The sequence below is a fragment of the Talpa occidentalis genome, unplaced genomic scaffold (genome assembly GCF_014898055.3).
Source record: "Talpa occidentalis isolate TD23 unplaced genomic scaffold, MPIMG_talOcc4v2.1 talOcc4.2, whole genome shotgun sequence".
Taxonomy (NCBI): domain Eukaryota; kingdom Metazoa; phylum Chordata; class Mammalia; order Eulipotyphla; family Talpidae; genus Talpa; species Talpa occidentalis.
The window spans coordinates 29389058-29410881 of record NW_023602073.1 but is presented as its reverse complement, the minus strand read 5'-3'; positions in this window follow the sequence as shown (position 1 = coordinate 29410881).

The following is a 21824-nucleotide window of genomic DNA, read 5'->3' as shown; positions in this document are numbered from 1 at the left end:
GCATGAGAGAACTGGGGTGCAGGCCAGAGGTGCCGGGGGTGAGAGAATTCACCAGAGACATAGTGGGGAACAGAAAGGCAGATCTACTGAAATACACTGCTGAGGGGAGCAGTGAGTGAGACAGGAGAGATCTGCTGCACCATGTGGGTAGCTCCTGGTCAGGGATGGAACTCAGCCCACAATGGTGATAGCACTGAGACTTAACCTCTATACCACCAGGGAGGCCCCACATTTTATATATATAAATATTTTTTTTACAATGGATGTACATTATAGCACATATATTCTACATTATACATATAAATCTAATCAGAGTAAAACATCTTTTCCTAAATTTTAAAAAGGAAGGAGAGTGTCTGTTGTCCCGCTCAGCGCAGAGCTGAAGGGCTGGGCTCTGAGTCTACTCTGGGCAGGGCCCTCACAGCCCTTCCTCCTCCTCAGGGTGCTGCTCTCGGTGGGGCCCACGCGGGGTCTCCCCTTTCTAAATGGGTGTGGCCATTTATTATTATATTGTAAGTTCTGATGCTTTTAAGAATGTGGCATTTTTAGCTATTTTCAGTGGGAAGGAGTGTCCGTCCATCCAGCCCAAATTTGTCAGGTGGAAATTCTAAGGCAAAACAGTTCAGTGACAAGATGGCAAGTCCTAGAATAGCAGGTCAGAGCCTGAGAACACGTGGCTGAGGAGATCTGGGGAGTGTTTCATAGTGTCAGGGATTGTCATCTAATTTGTTTTTGATAATAAATTATTTTGATAATAACTAATATTTGTTATTTATGACACACAGAGGGTTCATAAATGCTCAAGAACATACACAAATAAGTCATGTCATCCTCTAGTCAACCAAGTCTCCTCTGCTCTAACCTACTGCAGTCAGCAACTTCTCATTTCTCTTCTCATAGTCTGTGCATTTATGTTAGGTCAGGTTTGTAAAAGCTTGGGTCACAGACTGGGAGAAAGTATTTGCAAAACATGACTCGAGATATAATACATGTTTTAGAATATGCATGGAACCCTTCAAATTCAACAAGAACAAATAACATTTTAAAATTGAGCAAAACTCTGAACCATGTCCAAGGAAGCTATATTGATGGCTAGTAGGCATATGAACAGATACTCACCATCTGTAGGGTAAATGGCTTTCAGGCTTTTCTGCCCTCCCACCATTAGGATTCCCTGCCTGGAGGGGGTACCTGCAGTTGTGAGCTGTCTGTGGGCCATGGGAGGAGTGTTGAGATAGTCACCAAGAAGCAGCAGAAGCAGGAGAAGAAGCAGGTAAGACGTAGGAGAGAGAAGGGGAGAAAGAAAGCCAGAAGAGAGAGAAGCCCAGAGTGAAGACTTGCTGCCAGGCCTCCAGGCCCCCTGGCACCCCTGCCTGTACACATTACTTGGTTGCTGCACTACAGGTAAAGCTCAATAAAAGCCTCTTAAAGCCACCCAGGGCTCCAGGAGTCTCTTTTACCCATCTGCTTGAATCATAGAAAAGCTGCTCTGGGGCCTCCGTGGTGGTGCAGCGGTTGAGCACTGGGTTGCGAAGCTGCCCGCAGCCTCTGTAATGCCAGTTCGATCCCTGGCCACCAGCAAGGGTCCCATATGGTGCGCAGACCTCTCCTGCCATGCCCACTGCTTCCCTCGGCAGTGCATTTAGTCAATCTGCCTGTTCTGTTCCCCGCTCTGGCTCTGGTGAATTCTCTCACCCTCCCGCTTTTCTGACTGTACCCAGTGCTTGTATAAATAAATAAATAAAGCTTTAAAAAAAAAAAAGAAAAAACCTGCTCTGGTGCCCATCCTGCCCCTACACCATCATATGTTGAAAGACATATATAAATGCAAATGAAAATTAAAGCAACAAGGACATGCAACACACCTATAATTTGTCCTAAATCCAAACACTGGTGCAGCAGTCCCCCTTTATCCACATGGGATGTATTCCAGGACCCCCCACTGGATGCCTGAACCGCCAACAGTATGGAGCCCAGTATACACAAAGATTTCCCTGCACATACATACATATGATACCTTTACTTTATGAATTAGGCACCGTGTGATTAATAACAATTCATTTTAGTGTCTTTTGCTGTACAGAAACTTTTAGTTTGATGTAGTCAAAGCTGTTTCTCTTCTTTGTTTTCCTTGCTTCTGGAGAAGAGTCCTCAAAGATGTTTCTGAAGTTTATGCCACAGAGTGTTTTACCTATGTTTTCTTCTGTACATTTTATGGTTTCAGGTCTTACATTCAGGTCTCATCCATTTTGAGTTGATTTTTTTTTTTGTGTATGGTGTGAGGTAGTAGTCTAGTTTCATTCCTTGCATGTGGCAGTCCAGTTTTCCCAGCACCATTTATTTACGAGATTTTCCTTATTGCAGTGCATATTCTTTGTCCCTTTGTCATAGATTAGTTGACCATATATGCATTTTTTTTCTGGGCTTTCATATTTCGATTCCTTTTATCTGTGTGTCTGCTTTTGTTTTGATACTACACTTTTTATTATAATGCTTTGTAGTACAGTTTCGAGCCTGGGAGTGTAATGCCTCTATTCTCCACTCTTCTGGTAAGGAGAGCTTTTTTGCTATTGGGCTTTTTTGGTGGTTCCATATGAATTTCATCAATATTTGTTCCATTTCTTTGAAGAATGTCATTGAGATTTCTATTGGAATTGCATTGAACCTATAAATTGCTTTTGGTAGAGTGGCCACTTCGATGTCTTCTCATAATTACTTTATTTATTTTTGTTAATTAACTAATTTATTTTTTACATAATTGTTCATTTTTAAGCAATATTTGCTTCCCCCCACACCCTCAGGTGTAGTCCCCATAGAATTTCCTTCACCAGGGCCTCCCCTGGTGGGGCAGCAGTTGAGCCCTGGGCTGCGATGCTGCCGGCAGCCTCAGCAGCGCTGGTTCTATCTCTGGCCACCAGTGAGGGTCCCACATGGCGCGCAGACCTTTCCTGTGATGCCTGCTGCTCCCCTCAGCAGTGTATTTCATCTGCCTGTTCTGTTCCCCACTCTGGCTCTGGTGAATTCTCTCACCCTCCAGCGCTTCTGACTGTACCCAGTGGTTGTATAAATAAATAAATAAATCTTTAAAAAAAAAAAAAGAATAGAATTTCCTTCACCAATGCACCCATGCACCATCACCTTAGTCCCCTGTGCTCCTCACTCTTTCCCTCTGATCCCTCTCCCTCCTCCTCCCCTGCAGGATGTCTCTGATTTATAATTGCCTGTTTCGCTTTGTTGTGTTTTGTACTGTTTTTATGTTTTTACACTGATATCTTGTTTGTTTCCCCTGTATTCCTGCTATAAGTGAAACCATCTGATATTTTTCTTTTTCCTTCTGGCTTATTTCATCGAGCATAATTCCTTCTAGCTCCATTCACATTGCTGTGAATGGCATGAAATTATCTTTTTTGATTGCTGAATAATATTCCATTGTGTGTGTGTATATATATATATATATATATATATATATATATATATATACACCACATCTTTATCCAGTCATCTATTTTTGGACATTTGGGTTGTTTCCAGGTTTTACCTATGTAAATAGTGCTGCAATAAGCATAGGTGTACAGGTGTTCTTTTGAATCAATGTTTTTGTGTCCTTTGGGTAGATCTCTAGGAGTAGAATTGCCAGGTCATACGGTAGCTCCATTTGTAGTAGACTGAGGAACCTCCAGACAGCTTTCCATAGTGGTTGGACCAGTTTGCACTCCCACCAGCAATGTAGGAGAGTTCCGTTTTCACCACATCCTCACCAACATTTGTTGTTGCTAGTTTTTTTGATATGTGCTATTCTTAGTGGTGTAAGGTGGTATCTCAATGTGGTTTTGATTTGTAGTTCCCTGATTATAAGGGATGTTGAACATTTTTTCATATGCCTGTTGGCCATTTGCATTTCCTCTTTGGAGAAGTGTCTTTTAAGTCCTTCCCATTTCTTGACTGGATTGTTTACTTTGTTTTTGTTGAGTCATGTGAGTTCTTTGTATATTTTTGTGATCAGTCCCTTATCAGTTGTATGAGGTACAAAAATTTTCCCTCAGTCAGTGGGGTGTGTCTTTGTTTTGGTTAATTTCTCTTTTGCTGTACAGAAGCTTTTCAGTTTGATGTAATCCCAGGTGTTTATCTTTTCCTTGACTTTCTTTGCTTTGTGTTATGAGTCTTTAAAGATGTTACTGAGATGTATGTCTTACAGTGTTTTACCTATATTTTCTTCTATATATTTTATGTTTTCAGGTCTTATGGCCAGTTCTTTCATCCATTTTGAGTTGATTTTTGTGCACAGTGAGGTAGTGGTTTAGTTTCATTTTCTTGCATGCGGTGGTCCAGTTTCCCCAGCACCATTTATTGAACAAACTGTCCATGTTCCATTGCATATTCTTTGCTCCTTTGTCAAAGATCAGTTGTCCATATAAATGAGTCTTTATTTCTGGGTTCTCTATTCGGTTCCATTGGTGTATGTCTGTTTTTGTTGCAATACCAAACTGTTGTAATTATTATGGCTTTGTAGTATAGCTTGAAGTTTGGAAGTGTGATACCTCCTTTCTCCTTTGTTTTCATCAGTAGGGCTTTGGCTATTCGTGTTTTTGTGTTTTTTATTTTTTTTGTGGTTCCATATGAATTTCATCAGTATTTGTTCTATTTCTTTGAAGAATGTCATTGAGATTTTTATTGGCATAGTGTTGAATCTGTAAATTGCTTTTGCTAGAATGGCTATTTAAATGTTAATTCTTCCAATCCATGAGCAGGGGATGTCTTTCCCTTTCTTTGTGTCTTCTTCTATTTCCTTTAACAGTGTTTTATTATTTTCTTTGTAGAGATCCTTCACCACTTTTGTTAGGTTTATTCCCAAGTATTTGATTTTTTTGTTTCAATTATAAAAGGGATGGTTTTCTTGATTTTTTCTTAATGATTGATTGAGTGTTGTGTGTTGACTTGTATCCTGCTACTTTACTAACCTGGTTGATTATTTTGAGTAGTTTTCCTGTGGAGTTTTTAGGGTTCTCTATGTGTATTAGCATATCGTCTGCAAAGAGTGGTAGTTTTACTTCTTCTTTCCCTATTTGGATTCCTTGTATGTCTTTCTCTTGTCTTATTGCCCTGGCTAGGACCTCCAGTATTATATTGAAGAGCAGTGGTGAGAGAGGACATCCTGTCTTGTCCCTGGATCTTAAAGGAAAGACCTTTAGTGCCGAGGGCCAGCAGTTTAGTTAAAATGTGAGCCGCCTCAGCATTAGGTATAGTTTTTTGGACAGCATCCATTAACCGTTACAAAAAGTCTTAATAAGATTCCTCAGGCCTTTGTTTGATGTTAGCAAGGCCAGAGGTTTTCATTTCACCAGCTGGCAACCGGCTCCATGCAAAAACTGCAGACTCACGCACAAGACGGAAAGCTGGAGGCAGAATACGGATCTGAACATTATTTTCACACCAATCATCTTGACCCAGAACCATTCCAAGCGGGATTTCATCATCAATCCTTTTCATTCCTCTATTATATTTCTTTACTAGCCTCTGTGCCTCCTCCTCATAGTTTGCTCTCCACAACAAATAAGCTCCACCAGATATACTAGATTTAGCCGTCATCTGCCAGTCAAGAGGAGTGAGAAAACAACTAGCCACTGACTCTATAAGCTACAAAGTGTAAGGAGAAGTAGCCCCTTAATCAGCAGTTGCTCTTTTTAGTTTCTTTAAAAGCTTGAAAGGGAGGGGTTCCTATTGAGGTTGTTCAAGTTCGTTATTAACATTGAGCAGATAAGACACTGGCAAGCAGCTAAGAAAAAGGGCCTCATACTGTGGGGCCAAAGGTAAAAGGGCCTCACATTGTGGGGCTGAAGAAAAAGGGCCTCACACCTCACACCATGGGGCCTAAGCTCAAAGAACTTCACACCTTCACACCGTGGGGCTGACATCCCTTTGTTTTTTGTTCTTGGTCATAAAAAGAGAAAAAATTATCAGAAAGTATGTTAGGCAATAAATTATATGTAGCAGCATACTGTAAATAAATCGCATGGAAAATTATCTATTTAAAAATTAGTTATTAAACAATTTGGCCCACTTGACAATGGGAGACAATTTATTGTACATGCCTGACAAGCAAACCAGCGCAACAATTATAGTAAGTCCTTTTTTTGCTTTTTTAGAAGTTTCTTAGGAAAATTTTTAAATGAAGTTAATAGTGTTAAGGAGTTTCTACGTAGAAAAATTTCTGATAGCTGAGAAGCAGTTGGTCTTCGGCTGAAGGCCATATGAATAGAGGAGTCTTTGGATGCTTAGGCTTTAGCTGATAGGAGTGTACCAATGGCTAGCAACTGTTTTAGGAAATTGTTTAACTGAAATAATAACTTTTAGTGTAAGGCTTAGTTTTCTATTAACCTTGAAGGTTGCCTTCTTGAGGAAGGTACACAGCAACAAAAAATCTAAGAGATGCACTGATTGTTTCTGCTTTGTTTCTATGCACATGATAATATAATTTCACGGTTTACTAAAAATGTATAAAGGACCTGCTGAGCGCCTCGGCAGGAGATAACTTGCACCAAAAAGAAGAGTGCATATCTGCCTCATTCTCTTCCCTTCAGCCCTAAACTTGTTGCCCAAGCCGTCTCATCCTTTCAGGAACCCCTGACACGACATTTTGCCAAGGCTGGCCCTCGGCACTTTAGCTTTTTGCCATTGAGAATAATATTGGCAGTGGGTTTACATATATGGCTTTTATCATGTGAAGATATGTTCCTTCTATCACGAATATTTCAAGGGTCTTCATCATAAATGGATGTTGAACTTTGTCGAATGCTTTCTCACCATCTATTGATATAATCATGTGGTTTTTATTTTTCTTTTTGTTGATGTATTGGATGACACTGGTCGATTTTCATATGTTGAATCATACTTGTGGCCCTGGGATGAATCCCACGTGATCGTAGTGTATTATCCCTTTGATGTATTGTTGGATTCTGTTGGTAAGGATTTTGGTAAGGATTTTTGCATCAGTGTTCACAAGGGAGATTGGCCTGTAATTTCATTTTTTGTGCTTTTTTTGGTTTTCATATTAGTGTAATGTTGGCTTCATAGAACATATTTGGTAGTATTCCTTCTTTTTCAATTTTTTGAAAGACTCCGTGTAGGAGAGGCACTAATTCACCTCCGAACTTTTGGTAGAATTCATTTGTGAAGCCATCTGGGCCTGGGTTTTTGTTTTGGGGGAGTGCTTTGATCACTGCCTCAATTTCACTGCTTATAATTGGTCTGTTTAGGTGTTCTATTTCTTCTTTGTCCTACTTTGTATGACTATATCATTCTAGGAATTTGTCCATCCTTCTAGATTCTTAAATTTGCTTGCATATAAGTGTTCATAGTAATCTCTAATTCTTCTTTTGATTTCTACTGAGTCTGTTGTGATTTCTCCTCTTTTGTTTATAATCCTGTTTATATGTGTTTTCTCCTGTTTTTTCTTTGTGAGCCTGGCTAGAGGTTTGTCTATTTTGTTTATTTTTTCAAAGAACCAACTTTTGGTTTCATTGATCTTTTGGACTTTTTTAAAAATTTCATTTTGTTCATTTCAGCTTTGATTTTTATCTTTTCCTTTCTTCTACTGGTTTTAGGTTTTTGTTTGTTTATTCTTTTTCTAGCTCTTTGAGATGTGAGATTAGGTTGTTTCTTTGAGTTATTTGAGTTCTTTTTTATTTCTTGATGTGAGCCTTTATTGCTACATATTTTCCTCTTATTACTGCTTTTGCTGCATCCCATACATTCTAGAAAGTGGTGTCCTCCTTGTTGTTCTACTCAAAGTATTTTTAAATTTCTTCTTTGATCTCCTCATTAGTCCAGTGGTCTACCAGTAGTTTGGATTTCAATCTCCATGAAGTAGGTGGGTTCCATGTTTTCTTTTTATGATTTATTTCTAATTTGATGTCTTTATGATCAGAGAAGATAGTTGGAATGATTTTGATCTTCATTTATCTGTTGATGTTCATCTTGTGGCCCAGTATGTGATCGATTGTGGAGAATGATCCGTGCACACTTGAAAAAAATGTGTACTCGGTTTTTTTTGGTTGCAGTGTCCTATAGATGTCTGTAAAGTCCATATGTTTTATATCTTTATTTAGGGATCTAGTGTCTGCTTATTTTTTGTCTCGTTGATCTGTCCCTTGGTGAGAGTGGGGTGTTGAAGTCTCCCACTATGTATGTATTTTCTTTAATGTCTGTTTTCAGAGCTGATAATAATTGCCTAATATATTTTAGTGCTCCTTCATTTAGTGAGTATATGTTGATGAGCGTTATGTCTTCCTGATGTATTGTCCCCTTGATCATAATGTAGTGTCCATCTATGTCTCTTTTTACCTTTTTAAGCTTGAAGTCTATTTCATCTGATATAAGTATAGCTATTCCTGCCTTCTTTTTTGGTCCATTTGCTTGTAGGATTGTTTTCCAACCTTTTACTTTCAGACTATGGCTATCTTTTGTGGCTAAATATGTTTCCTGGAGACAGCAGAATGCTGGATTTTGTTTTTTAATCCAGCCTGCTACTGTGTCTTTTTATTGATGAGTTTAGTCCATTTACATTTAGAGTTAATATTGATATGATGGCATCTGTATTTGCCATTTTGTCTATTTTGTGATTTTATTCCTTGCTTTATTCTGTTCTTCTTGTTCATTCCCCTGTTGGTTTTGGCTTTAGGTCTTCCTGTAGGATTTTTTAGGAGTAGAGGTTTAGTTGTAATGAATTTCTGGAGTTTCTGTTGGTCTGAGAAGGTCCATACTTTTTTTTTTTTTAAGATTTATTTATTCATTTACCCAAGAACCGGGGTACAGGGCAGACATGCGGGAGGGTGAGAGGATTCACCAGAGCTAGAGCAGGGAACAGAGCAGGCAGAATGACGAAACACACTGCTGAGGGGAGCAGCGGGCCAGGCGGGAGAGGTCTGCTGTGCCATGTGGGACCCTCACCGCCTGGCCAGGATTGAACCGGTGCTCTAGAGGCTGCGGACAGCTTCACAGTGCTGCGCTCAACTGCCTGGGCCACCAGGGGAGGCCTGAAGGTCCATACTTTTTCTTCATAGAGGAAGGAGAGTTTTACACGGTTAAGTATTCTTGGGTGGCATTTGCTATCTTGAAGTTTGTTGAATATGTTACTCCATTCTCTTCTTGCCCATAGTGTTTCTCTAAGGAAGTCTGAAGTTAATCCAATTAGTTTTCCCTTATAAGTTATATGTTTCTTCCCCCTTGCCAGTTTCATTATTTTTCCCTTGTCTTGGACTCTTGCCAGCTTTACTATTATGTGTCTTGCTGTAGTTTTCTTTTCATTGTGGTTATTGAGAGTTCTTCTTGCTTCTTGTATGTCTGTATTTGCCTCCTTTTTCATGCTTGGGAAGTTTTCTTCAATTATCTCCTTGAGTAATTTCTCAGATCCTTTGTCTCTTTCCTCACCTTCTGGAATGCCTATAACTCTTACATTTCCTCTCTTCATGGAGTCTGATAATCGTCGAAGATGTCCTCATACTTCTTCCTTTGAACGTCTCTGTCCTTTTCTCTTTTGGCTCTTTCTATTTCTGTATCCTCGTGAGGACTGGTCCATTCTTCCATTTCTTTGATTCTGTTTTCATTCCTTTCCCAGAGTTCTTTATTTCCTCCTGTAATCTTTTAATCTCCTGCCTTTCTATTATTTGCTTTTTTAAGGTCTCAGTTTTGTTCTTCACTTTACTGATTATTTGTCTCAAATAATTTTTTTCCTTTTTGTTTTCTTTTCTTTTTGTTAATCATGACAGTTATTAATTCTCTATCTGACAGGCAGAGAAGTTCTTCCATGTCATTGTTGAGTTCTGGTGACTGTTTTTCTTTTTGTGGTGTGTCCTTCCCCTGCATACTTGCTTAGTTATTTATATTTTTCATTCTCCCTGCTGTTTGCTTTCTAATTAGTTCTATGTGTTGGGACGTTGTGCCACTGGTGTTGGCGGGCATCTCTTTGGGGTGCTCCTTCAGGGGTCTCTGAAACTGTTTACCAGACTGACACCGGCAGTGGTTGGCCAAAACTCCACCAGCGTGTTGATGCTGTGGCTGTGTTGCTGGGCACTGTCCCTTACAGTTCCCTTCCTCCATATTTACTCAGTTCCAGAAGGGAATCAGTTAGTTGGTGATTTTGTTCTGGTCACTAGGTGGTGCCAGAGACATATACTTGCTGACCTGTGCTTTTTCCCAGTTTGTTCTCTGAGAAATGAAGTGGGGGGAAGGGAACACCTCAATTCTGGGGCTATTGCTCAAGCTGGGTGGGTGTTGTGTCTGCCCCATGTTTACCTGGTGCTGTGCCCACAGCTTTATGGATCCTGTGCCCTGAATTCTGCACTCTGGGTGTCATTTTCATGGTTATCAGATAAAAAGGTTGGCTGTCATCCTGTGTAGTGCCCACTGTTATGGTGCTTCCCTAGCCCTGGATCCTGTGCCTGGCTCTCAGTTCCAGAATGGGGTCTTGCTCCATGCCTTGTTTCCCTTCTTACCCCCTTTTGCATGGCCCACCCCCTCTCAGAGCCTGTAGTTGGTTTTTGAATCCCTGCCTCTCAGAAGTTTGTGATTTTGCTCTGATCACTAGGGGGCGCCAGAGATCTTTCCTAGTATCCTTCCAGAACTGTGCTTATTCCCCCTGTGGGTCTCCAGGAACAGAGTAGGGGTGGCGTGGAATGGTTCAACGGGGGTAATGTAGCTGCTTGTGCCCTGCCATCGTGGGGATCCCGTACCCCTAATTTCGTGCCCTGGTTCTCAGCTCCGAAGCCCTCAGATCTGGGACTTGGGTGGTAGCACAGGTCAGTGTCCACAGAAATGGCGCCTTTTGCACCCTGCTCCTGTGCCTGGGAGCCTGGTTTTTGATTATGCAATGAGGGTAATTCACTTCAGTGATGGCTCTGGCGAGTCTCCCCACAAATCTAGGCAGAGAGTGAGGGGGCCTGGGGAACCGCGATCCACATATGCTTTTCTAGAGCCAGTGCTTTTCTGCACAAGCTTACTGGCTGGCCTTGGGCTATTTGCAGGTCTCTCCAGGGAGTCTTCATCTTCCCCTAGTGGTGCCTGGAACTGTCAGCTCACCTCTGTGGCAATTCCAGCATGGTTCTCTACAGTTCCCATTCGTGGGGTGTGATGCCTACAATAATTCCTTTCTACTCACTGTTCAGCTTGCTCTCTAGTTGCTTCTTGTTTTTGTTTTTGTTTGTTTGGTTTTTGTTTTTCTCCTTTCTGTTGTTTGGAGTGAGCCAGCTTTTTGGGTTGGGGAGGGGTGCAGGGTTCTGCTGCTTTCCTCTCTTCTCCTCCTCTTTTGGCACCTTTCCTCTTTGGGCAGTTTGCCAGAGTTGCCCGTTTATCTTCCGTGTCCCGGTTCTCGCAGGGCTCACATTTATGTTTTTTTAATCATGATGGTATTATTTATTTATTTATTTATTATAAATTTTATTTTTATATTCCCCATACAATTGTGACCCCCTTATTTTGACCCCAATCCCTCCCCTCCCCATCCCCCATCCCCCATAGAATGTCTCTGGTTCATAGTTGTTTGTTGATTTTGATTTTCACTTTCTTACAGTTATTCTTTTTTCTGGTTCCTTATTTAAGTTTTCTAGATTCCTGCTATGAGTGAGACCATCCGGTATTTTTTCTTTTTCTTTTTGGCTTATTTCGCTGAGCATGATCCCTTCCAGTGCCATCCATGTTGCTGCAAATTGCATGTTTTTATCTTTTTTGAATGCTGAGTAATATTCCATGGTGTATATGTACCACATCTTCTTGATCCAGTCATCTATTTTTGGGCATTTGGGTTGTTTCCAAAGCTTAGCTATTGTAAACAGTGCTGCTATAAACATAGGGGTGCAGGTGCTCTTTGGAGTTGATGTTTCTGTGTCCTTTGGGTAAATACCTAGTATAATCATGATGATTTTAAATTCTCTGTCTTGCATGTCATTTTTTTGAGTTCTGGTTTTGGTTTTCCTTTTGTAGTGTGTCCTTCCCTTGAGGCTTGCATTGTTATTTATGTTTTTCCTTCTCCCTGTGGTTTTTTTCTAATTTGTTCTATGTTTTGGAACACTGTGCTGCTGGTACTGGCAGGCATCTCTTTGGCGTGCTCCTTCTGGGAAGTTGGGAACTGGTGGTCATATCGAGTCCAGCACTGTTATGGTGGACTCCACAAGGGTAGTGATGCTGTGGGTACATTGATGGCCACTGTCCCTGAAGATACTCTCCCTCTGTATTTACTCAGTTCCAGAAGAGGATCAGGGGGTCCCTGGCTTACAACAATGGCACAGGGGCTACATTTTCCCAGTGCGCATGCACAGTTCACCTTGCTGGCAGATCCCACCTTGTCTTTACTCAGTTCTAAAACATTGGCGTGGGGCCTGCAGCAGCCTTCCTCAGGTGTGCACTATACTGCTCACCTTTGTGGAGCCCAACCTCCCTCAGTTCCAGAGGAGTATCTTTGGGTCCCTGCTTCCAACAATGGCTCAGGGGCTGCACTTAACCTGGTGCCTGCAGTTCACCTTGAGTGCATATCCCTCCCTGTCTCTATTCCTATCTTTTATTTTCGATCTAAGGTTATCTTCAGAGCTTAAGTGTGTTTTCTGGAGGCAGCAGAAGTTTGGGTTCTGCTCTTTAGTCAAACATGCTACTGTGTCTTTTTTTATTAGTGAGTTTAGTACATTAACACTTAAGGTGATTATTGATACATGGAGGTCTGTTATTGCCAGTTTGGTTATTGTTTCATGGTTCTCTTCACTGCCTTGTTCAGTTCTTCCTGTTAATTCCTCTGTAGGTTTAGAATTTAAAGCTTCTTGCAATATTTCTTGGAGTAGGGGTTTAATCATAGTGAATTTCAAAGATTGTGTTTGTATACGAAGGTCCTTATTTTTTCCTCATAAAGGAAGGAGAGCTTTGCAGTTTAAAGTATTCTTGGCTGGAATCTGTTGCCTTGGAGTTTTTGAATATGTTGCTGCGTTCTCTATTTCCTGTAGAGTTTCTTCAAAGAAATCTGATGTCAGCCTTTTTGGTTTTCTTTTATAGGTTATCTGTTCCTTTTCCCTCATCAGCTTCATCATTTTTTTCTTTGTCTTGCACTCTTGGAAGCTTCCTATTATGTGTCTTGCTGTAGTCTTCTTATCTTATGGTAGTTTGGGTTCTTCTAGCTTCCTGAATGTTTATTTTTCTTTCCTTCTTCAGGTTTGGGCCGTTCTCTTCCATTATTTCCTTGAGTAGTTTCTCAGTCCCCTCATCCCTCTCTTCTCCTTCTGGGATTCCTATAATTCTTATATTTCCTTTTTTCAAGGTGTCATGAGAAGTATTTCTTCATTTTTTTGGAGCATTTGTTCATTCTCTTTCCGTTTTGGTTCTTTTCATATCTGTTTGATAGTACTGATTCATTCTTCCACTTCATCTCTTCTATTTTTGTGGCTTTTTTTCCATAAATTTTTAGCTCCTCCATTGATCTTTTAACCTCCTCCAGTTCCTTCACATTCTTAGTTAAGATTCAGCCTCTTTCTTCTCTTCATTATGTTTTTCATAGCATTCTGTTCCTTTTATTCTTCTTTTAGTATATATTTTTAATTAATGTGATTCTGAATTCTTTACCTGTCAGGCAGAGAAATTCTTCCACATTAGTGTCATTGGGTCCTGGAAGCTGATTCTTTCTGTGGTGTATTGTTCCTAGGAGGCCTTGCTTGGCCACTTATATGTTTAATTTTCCTCATTGTTTGCTTTCATGTTTGTTCTTGGGGTAGGGCCATGTGACTACTGGTGCCCGCTGGCATGACCTCCGTGAGCTTTTACCAGGGTGTGTATGGATCTGCCTGGAGCTTGGGCCACTTTTGGTGGCGGGTGGGTGCCAATGCTCCTGCTGCTCTTCCTTCGGCTCCCACTTACTGGGCCTCTTCTGATGGCCAGTGGACGGGTCTACATACTGCCTGGGCTCCTGTTGCAGGTGGGCGGGTTCAGGGTGGGGTTCCTGTGGTATCTGTTGACCAGACTGCTGCGCTGGTGGGTGGGATGTCCCAGGGCTCTCACCTTGGTGTGGGCAGATCTGCATCTGTCTGGGCTGCTGTGGCAGCTGGGCAGGGGCGGGGGACCCTGTGGCTTCTTTTGACCAGACTGCTTAGAGTATCCAAAGGCCCCTGATATAGGACCCAGTGCTGCGAGTCTTTCGCTGTGGGCCTGTCTGCTTTCTGGTGTAGTTGGGGAAGCTGAGGGTCCCTGATGCAGGGCAAGGCGACCACGAGGTTTAGGCCTGTTCCACTTGGAAGCATGGGCTGGTTAAGTGGTGTGGCTGATGCTTGTTATTTCAAGGTTGCTTCTTGTTTGGCAGGTGGCGCCAGAGGGTTGAGTGGGTTGCACCTCTCAGCAGGGGCTTACTCCTTAGTTGAGTCTCAGGGAAGAGAAAAACAAATTAAAGTAAAGTTCGGACCACTCCTGTGGATCTGGCAACCGTACCCTAGACCTGGGTTGCTTGCCTGTGGGTATCAGAGGGTTCCAGCTGTAGTAAGGTGGGGTACTAGAAGTTCCTGGCTGGTACCCTGTTTGGACTTTAAGATATTGGCTGGCTTGGTGGGCTAGGCTACCTGGTTTAGCCAGGTGCCTGTGGAGAATGGGCTCCTCCATTTTTGCCCTCTTTTGGTTCTTGGGTGTCCTGGAGAATTGCTGGTGTTCAATGCATCTGGGTTTTGCTAAAGGCTCATTTTCAGTCTTTTTTTTTTTTAAAGATTTTTATTTATTTATACAAGCACTGGGTACAGTCAGAAGCGCGGGAGGGTGAGAGAATTCACCAGAGCCAGAGCAGGGAGCAGAGCAGGCAGAAGGACTGAAGTACACTGCTGAGGGGAGCAGTGGGTGGCAGGAGAGGTCTGCGCGCCATGTGTGACCCTCCTCCGGTGGCCAGGGAGCAGCCGGGGATCGAACCGGTGCTGCAGAGGCTGCTGGCAGCTTCGCAACCCAGCGCTCAACTACTGCGCCACCAGGGAGGCCTATTTTCAGTCTTTTTTTAACGTTATGTTTAGGAGAGAGGTTGATCCCATCTCTCTATTCTGCCATATTGTTGACATCATTCTCCCAAACCTAATAAATTTAAAAGGACATAAATAGTATAATGTATGTTCACTCACAGGGCAGGAAATTCAATAACTAAAAGAAATATGGGAAACTCACCAATATGTGGAAATGCACTTCTACATAACCAAAAGATCAAAAAGATATCAAAATGGAAATTAGAAAATGCTCTAAGAATAATGAAAATGAAGACAGAGCATGTAAAAATTTATTGGATGTATTCACCCAAAGCAGTGATAGTGAAGGCAAAGATAAACAGCTGGGACTACATCAAATTAAAGAGCTTCTGCACAGCAAAAGAGACAATAACAAAAACAAAGAGAAACCCCACCAACTGGGAGAACATTTTTGCACCCAACACTAATGATAAAGGACTGATCACAAAAATCTGCAAAGAGCTGATGAGACTCAGCAACAACAAAGAAAATAATCCAGTCAAAAAATGGGCAGAAGAGCTAAAAAGAAACTTCTCTGAAGAGGAAGTGCAAATGGCCAACAGACATATGAAAAAATGTTCAACATCACTTGTAATCAGGGAAATGCAAATCAAAACTACCATGAGATACCATCTCACACCAGTGAGAATGGCACATATTAAAAAAACTAGCAACAACAAATGTTGACGAGGGTGTGGAGAAAAAGGAACTCTCCTGCACTGTTGGTGGGAGTGCAAACTGGTCCAACCACTATGGAGAGCTGTGTGGAGATTTCTGGACCTACTAAACATAGAGCTTCCATATGATCCAGCAATTCCACTCCTAGGTATTTACCCAAAGGACACAGAAACATCAATTCCAAAGAACACCTGCACCCCTATGTTTATAGCAGCACTGTTTACAATAGCTAAGCTTTGGAAACAACCCAAATGCCCCAAAACAGATGACTGGATCAAGAAGATGTGGTACATATATACCATGGAATATTACTCAGCATTCAAAAAAGATAAACACATGCCATTTGCAGCAACATGGATGGCACTGGAAGGGATCATGCTCAGCGAAATAAGCCAAAAAGAAAAAGAAAAATACCGGATGGTCTCACTCATAGCAGGAATCTAGAAAACTTAAATAAGGGACCAGGAAAATGAATAACTATAAGAAAGTGGAAATCAAAATCAACAAAAAACTATGAACCAGAGACACTCTATGGGGGGTGGGGTTGGGGAGGGGAGGGATTGGGTTCAAAATAAGGGGGTTGCAATTGTATGGGGAATATAAAAATAAAATTTATTTATTTAAAAAAAATAATTAAAAATAAATAAATAAATAAAATGTATGTAAGAAAAGTAAAAAAAATATATAATTAATACATTTATATATTAGAATAAAAAAATTTATTGGATGTATTAAAGTAGAATGTAGAGGGAAGTTTATAGCTGTAAGTGAATACATTAATAATGAAAATTCACTAATCAATTACCAAAAGGTCCTATTTAAATCAAAGGAAAAAGAGGAGCAAGCTAAACCCAAAACAAGCAAAGGAAGGAAAACATTAAATAGGTCAGAAATGAATGAAATAGAGAAAAGAGACACAATACATTAAAATAACTAAGTCAAATGTGTTCCTTTGAAAGTTCAGTGAAACTGACAAATTTTCAAGTAGACACATTAAAAAAAGAAAAAAAAATCAAATTTCTCATATCTGTAGTGAATGAGGAAATTTATGTGACCATATAAAAATAAAGAGAATTATAAAATAACTCTATGAAAAAGGATATGCCAATATTAGAGAACTTAGATAAAAAGGCAGATTCATAGAAAAATATCAACTACTAAAGTAGTTGATGAAATGGGCAATGTGAATATACCTAAAATATATTCCAAAACTGAATCGTTATAAAAACTACCCATATATAAAGCTCTGGCTGAAATGTCCAACTGGTGACCAAATGTTTAAAGAACTGTAGGGCAAGTGATTATCAGGCTTTTCTACCTTTCGCCCTTAGGATTGATGATGGATCCCAGTGGTCCTAAATGCATGCCTGATGACAGACACCTGGAGTAGGGTGTGGGCGTGTGTAGGTGGGCACACCTGGGCTGAGACTGGCTTATAAGGGTGGTGTCATGGGGATGCCATCAAAGAGAAGAGAAAAAGAAGCAGAGAATGAGAATGAGAATGGAACCAACAGAAGAAAAATGCCAGAGAGCCCAGAAAGAGTGGAGACTTGTGGTGGGGGCGCGGGGCACAGGGAGGCCTGCCAGCCTCCTGGCTCACCAGCACCCCTGCCTGTCTTTTACATGGAAAAATCAATAAAAACATGAAAAAGCCACTGAGGGTCCCAGGGCTCTCCTTTACCAGTCTGCATAGGATCCTAGAGATCCTGATCTGTGCCATCCTGCCACTACAAAATAAATAGTAATTCTTCACAAACACTTCCGAAGAGTAGAGGAGGTAACACTATCCAATTTATTATGAGGCCAATATTATTCAGATACCAGAACAGACCAAATTATAACAAAAAAAACTGCAGGCCAATATCTCTTATGGATATAGGCTCAAGAACTACTCAACAAAATATAGTAAATCAAATCCAGCAACATATAAAAAGAATTATGCAGAATAAGTAGTATTTATTCTAGTAAATAAAGCCTGAGTTAACATACAATTCAATTACTGTAATACACCAAACTAACAAAAAACAAAAATCTCAAGCTTATCTCAGAATGTGTTATAAAGGATTGGACAAGAAGAGCCTGGCAAGTTGGCAGCAGAGTGAAGATACCAGGCTCCCCTTCTTCTTATATTCACACTGTAAGGGGCAGGACAGGACACAGTGCAGGTTTTCTAGGATTCCATGCAGACCGGGTGAAGGAGGAGTCAGAGTCCTCAGTGGTTTTATGCAGGTCTTTTATTGGGGTTCACCAGGCATATGGCAGGCAAGGGTGCTGGGGGGCTGGGAGGCTGGCTGAATATATTTTAGGTATATTCACATTGCCCAGCAAATAATCACTCTATCTGGGCTCTCTGGTGTTCTCTGCTTCTGCTGCTTCTTCTCTGCTTCTCTCTCAGCTTCTCTTTCGACTTCTACTGCTTCTTTCTCAGCTTCTGCTGGCATCCCCGTGACGCCGCCCTTAAAAAAGCACAGTCTTAGCCCAGGTGAATCCCATCTACCTATGCCCACACCCTGTTCCAGGTGCCTGCCATCAGGCATGCATTCAGGACCGGCAAGGATCCATCATTTGTCCTGATGGCGGGAGGGCAGAAAAGCCTGACATTTTTCCTTACCCTACACACACTAAATTACAGCAGAACAAATTCATAATCCCTGAAAGATAAATTGACATCTTCAGCATGTGATAGGAGCAAAAGACCAGCAGAATTGGGGTGGGGAATCTTTAATCGAACTGTGTGTGCAGTGATACAGGGGATACAGCTCATGGGGGGGGGGCGGGTAGCTGCTATTTGGAGACCCTACATAGGGGCTTAACCACACTGGGGACTTTGGAGATCCAGCTCTGGAGACTTCGGAAGGTGTGCACAGAGTTGGCCTCCAGGACAGGGGATGCACTGTTGGAGAATGTAAGGGCAGGAAGGGCCAGTGCAGGTTTTCTATGATCGGAGCAGATGAGGTGAAGGAGGAGTCCTGGAGCCCTCGGTGGCTTGTCAGGCTTTTATTGGGATTTTACTGGGTACACGCCGCAGGCAGAGGTACCAGGGGGCCTGGCAGGTCTCCCGCCCTCCAGCAAGTCTTCACTCTGGGCTCTGCGGTGTTCTCTCATGGCCTTGTTCTCTGCTCCTCTCGTGGTTCTCTCTGCTGTTCCATTCTTTCATTCTCTTTGCTCTCTTGGTGTCCCCGTGACGCCGCCCTTATAAGCCAGCTTTAGCCCAGTTGTACCCACGTGTGCATGCCCACACCCTACTCCAGGTGTCCGCCATCCGGCATGCACTCAGGACCACAAGGATCCATCATCAATCCTAATGGCGGGAGGACAGAAAAGCCTGATACTTTTTTCACTTACCCTACAGAGAACCACAGGGACAGGGTGCAGAGTGATGACTGATGACACTGGTGCTCTCAATATAGAACAGCTTGAGCCCAAACTAGATGGGAGAGCCAGATGGGATCACCTGTCTCTCCTATAAGAGGCTGTTATTTCTAGTGAGAGATTGTGATCTTCTAAATCTCCTTACACAATCTCCTTACTCCCACTACCCACCCACTCCCCACCCTTCCATTTTCCCACCTCACACACCCCCTCCCACCTGCCCCAAACGGTCAAAACACAACTAAATACATCTGCTAACTGGTATTTAATATCAACTGGATTTTAACCCCAGGAGAAAGCAACCCAGGATAAAGCTGTGCACCGGAAAGCCCAGTGTATGTCCAGTGCTGAATTAAGTTCTCAAATTTAGCCTAGAGGTTGAAGTTAGCATAAGGCTATTCAAGATATTTAGAGTGACCTAGGGGAGGGGGTCACAGTGGACCCCTCCCCATGACTCTGGTACCTACAGCACAGGAGGAAGTTTGAGTAACTGATAACTCACTGGAGCTGATTTTTCAGGCCCTCGGGCCCTAGGCCTTTCCCCCCACCCCATTACTCCTTATCAGTAACAGTTCTCCAGTCACCAGAACAGGTACAAAGGGGCAGTCTGCAATTGAAGAGACAGAAGAATATAATGAAGAGACAGAAGAATAAATCACAAATGGAGCAAACAACAGCCAAAAATCTGAGAGAAGCCTCAGTCCAGCAGAACTGTGGCATCTGCCTGAAGAGGAGTTCAAATAAACGGTTTTAATAACACCAGTGAACTTAAAAAAAAAAAAGGGATGTTGTAAAACAGGAACAGAATAAAGACTGAGAAAATATGAGACTGTAACAGTTAGAACCAGTGGATCAAATATATTAGCACCAGATTAAAAAATACAGGGCTTCAATAACAGACAAACACAAGTAATGGAGAAAATTCATGACTCAAAAAGCACACTTTCAGAGAAAACACAAATAAAACAACTAGTGAAAAAAATTTAAATGAAAATAGTAGAAGAACTCTTTGGGATAACTTAAAGAGAAATAACATCCACACAATGGGTGTCCTAGAAGGAAAAGAGAAAGACTAAGATACAGAATATTTATTTAAAGAAATAATTGCTGGGGCCTCCCCGGTGGTGCAACGGGCTGCACTGTGGAGCTCTCCACAGCCTCTGCAGCGTGGGTTCGATTCCCGGCTGGCCAGGGATATTCCCACATGGCATGGCAACCTCTCCTGACTCGCCCACTGCTCCCCTCAGCAGTGCTTTCAGTCCGTCTGCCTGTTCTGCTCCCCGCTCCTCTCACCATCTCGTGCCTCTGGCCTGTACCCCAGTTCTTGTATAAAAATAAATAAATCTTTAAAAAAATAATAAAGAAATAATTGCTGAGGACATTCTTAATCTGGAAAACAGATGTTCTGATGAAACAAAATACTATGAGATAACACACACCAATAAACAACAAACCTGTTTAAACCAGTGATGACAGAATACTAACAACACTGAAAGTAAAACAAGGTAAAACTGATCAGGCTGTCAGAGGATTTCAGTAGAAATATTACAACCAAAAGGAAATACCAGGAGATATTTAAAGTACTCAAAGATAAAGATTTCCGCTCAGAACACTTTACCCTGCAAGATTAGTGTTCAAGACAGACAAGTAAGAAGCTTTAGTGGAAAGAAACAGCTCAATTTATTGACACCACTTGCACATGAGACAAGTGCAAACAGGATAATAAAGAAATAGAACAACTAATACAGAAGTCCCGAAGCCCTAAAGCATATAACAAGAGGAGACAGAGAGAGACAACGTGGCCTATCAGAAGACACTGAGACCAGACAGACCAAAGGCCACAGAAACATCCTCCATAAACTAACTTTAGTAGGACTTAAAACAAAATCAAGAGAAGTAACACGTAAGACAATGGGAGTGAAGCCCAAAGAAAAATAAAAGGACAAGGCCAACAAGTGAAAAAGACAAGACAAAACAAAAAAATAAACAAAAATAAACTGGCAATAAACACTCAATCAAATAACCATCTTAAATGTAAGCAGTTAGAATTCACCATTTAAAAGGCACAGGTTGGTTGAGTGGATTTCAAAACAAAGTATGACCTATGGCTGCTTACAGGAAACCCTTTTACCAACAATATTAAGCACAAACTTAAAGGCAGGAAGACAAGTCTACAAGCAAATGATAACCAAGAAAAGTCAGGAACTATGGACAGATCAAAAAGACATAAGAAAACAATAGCCCTAAATGAGGAGCTTGACCTAATAGGCTAAATGGACATCTACAGAAGATGCCACCCAAAGACAGCTGTGTGCACAATTTTTTTCAAGTGCACTTGGCACGTTTTCAATAATAGATCATATTCTGGGATGCAAATCTATTGTCAACAAAATGACAAAAGTGGGATTTGGACCTAGTACTCTTTTGGACCATAGGCCATAAAGCTAGAAATCAACTATAAAAAAGGAGAAATTATAAATACACAGAGCCCAAGCAATATGCTGTTTATTGGATAAAAGTAGTTATTGGATAAAAGCATAATTAAAAACAGAAGTCAGTAATACCTTGAGACTAATGAAAATGAGGATATGAGCTACCAGATACTAACAGGTGCAACAAAAACTGCTTGGAAAGGGAGGATAATTGCAATACAGACCCACGTTAATAAGCAGAAAAATCCCCCAAATTAAACTTTAATGCAAGATATAAAGCAACCTCAAAAAAGGAAAAAACAAGACCCAAAGTTATTAGAAAGAAGGAAATAGTAAAAATAAGAGC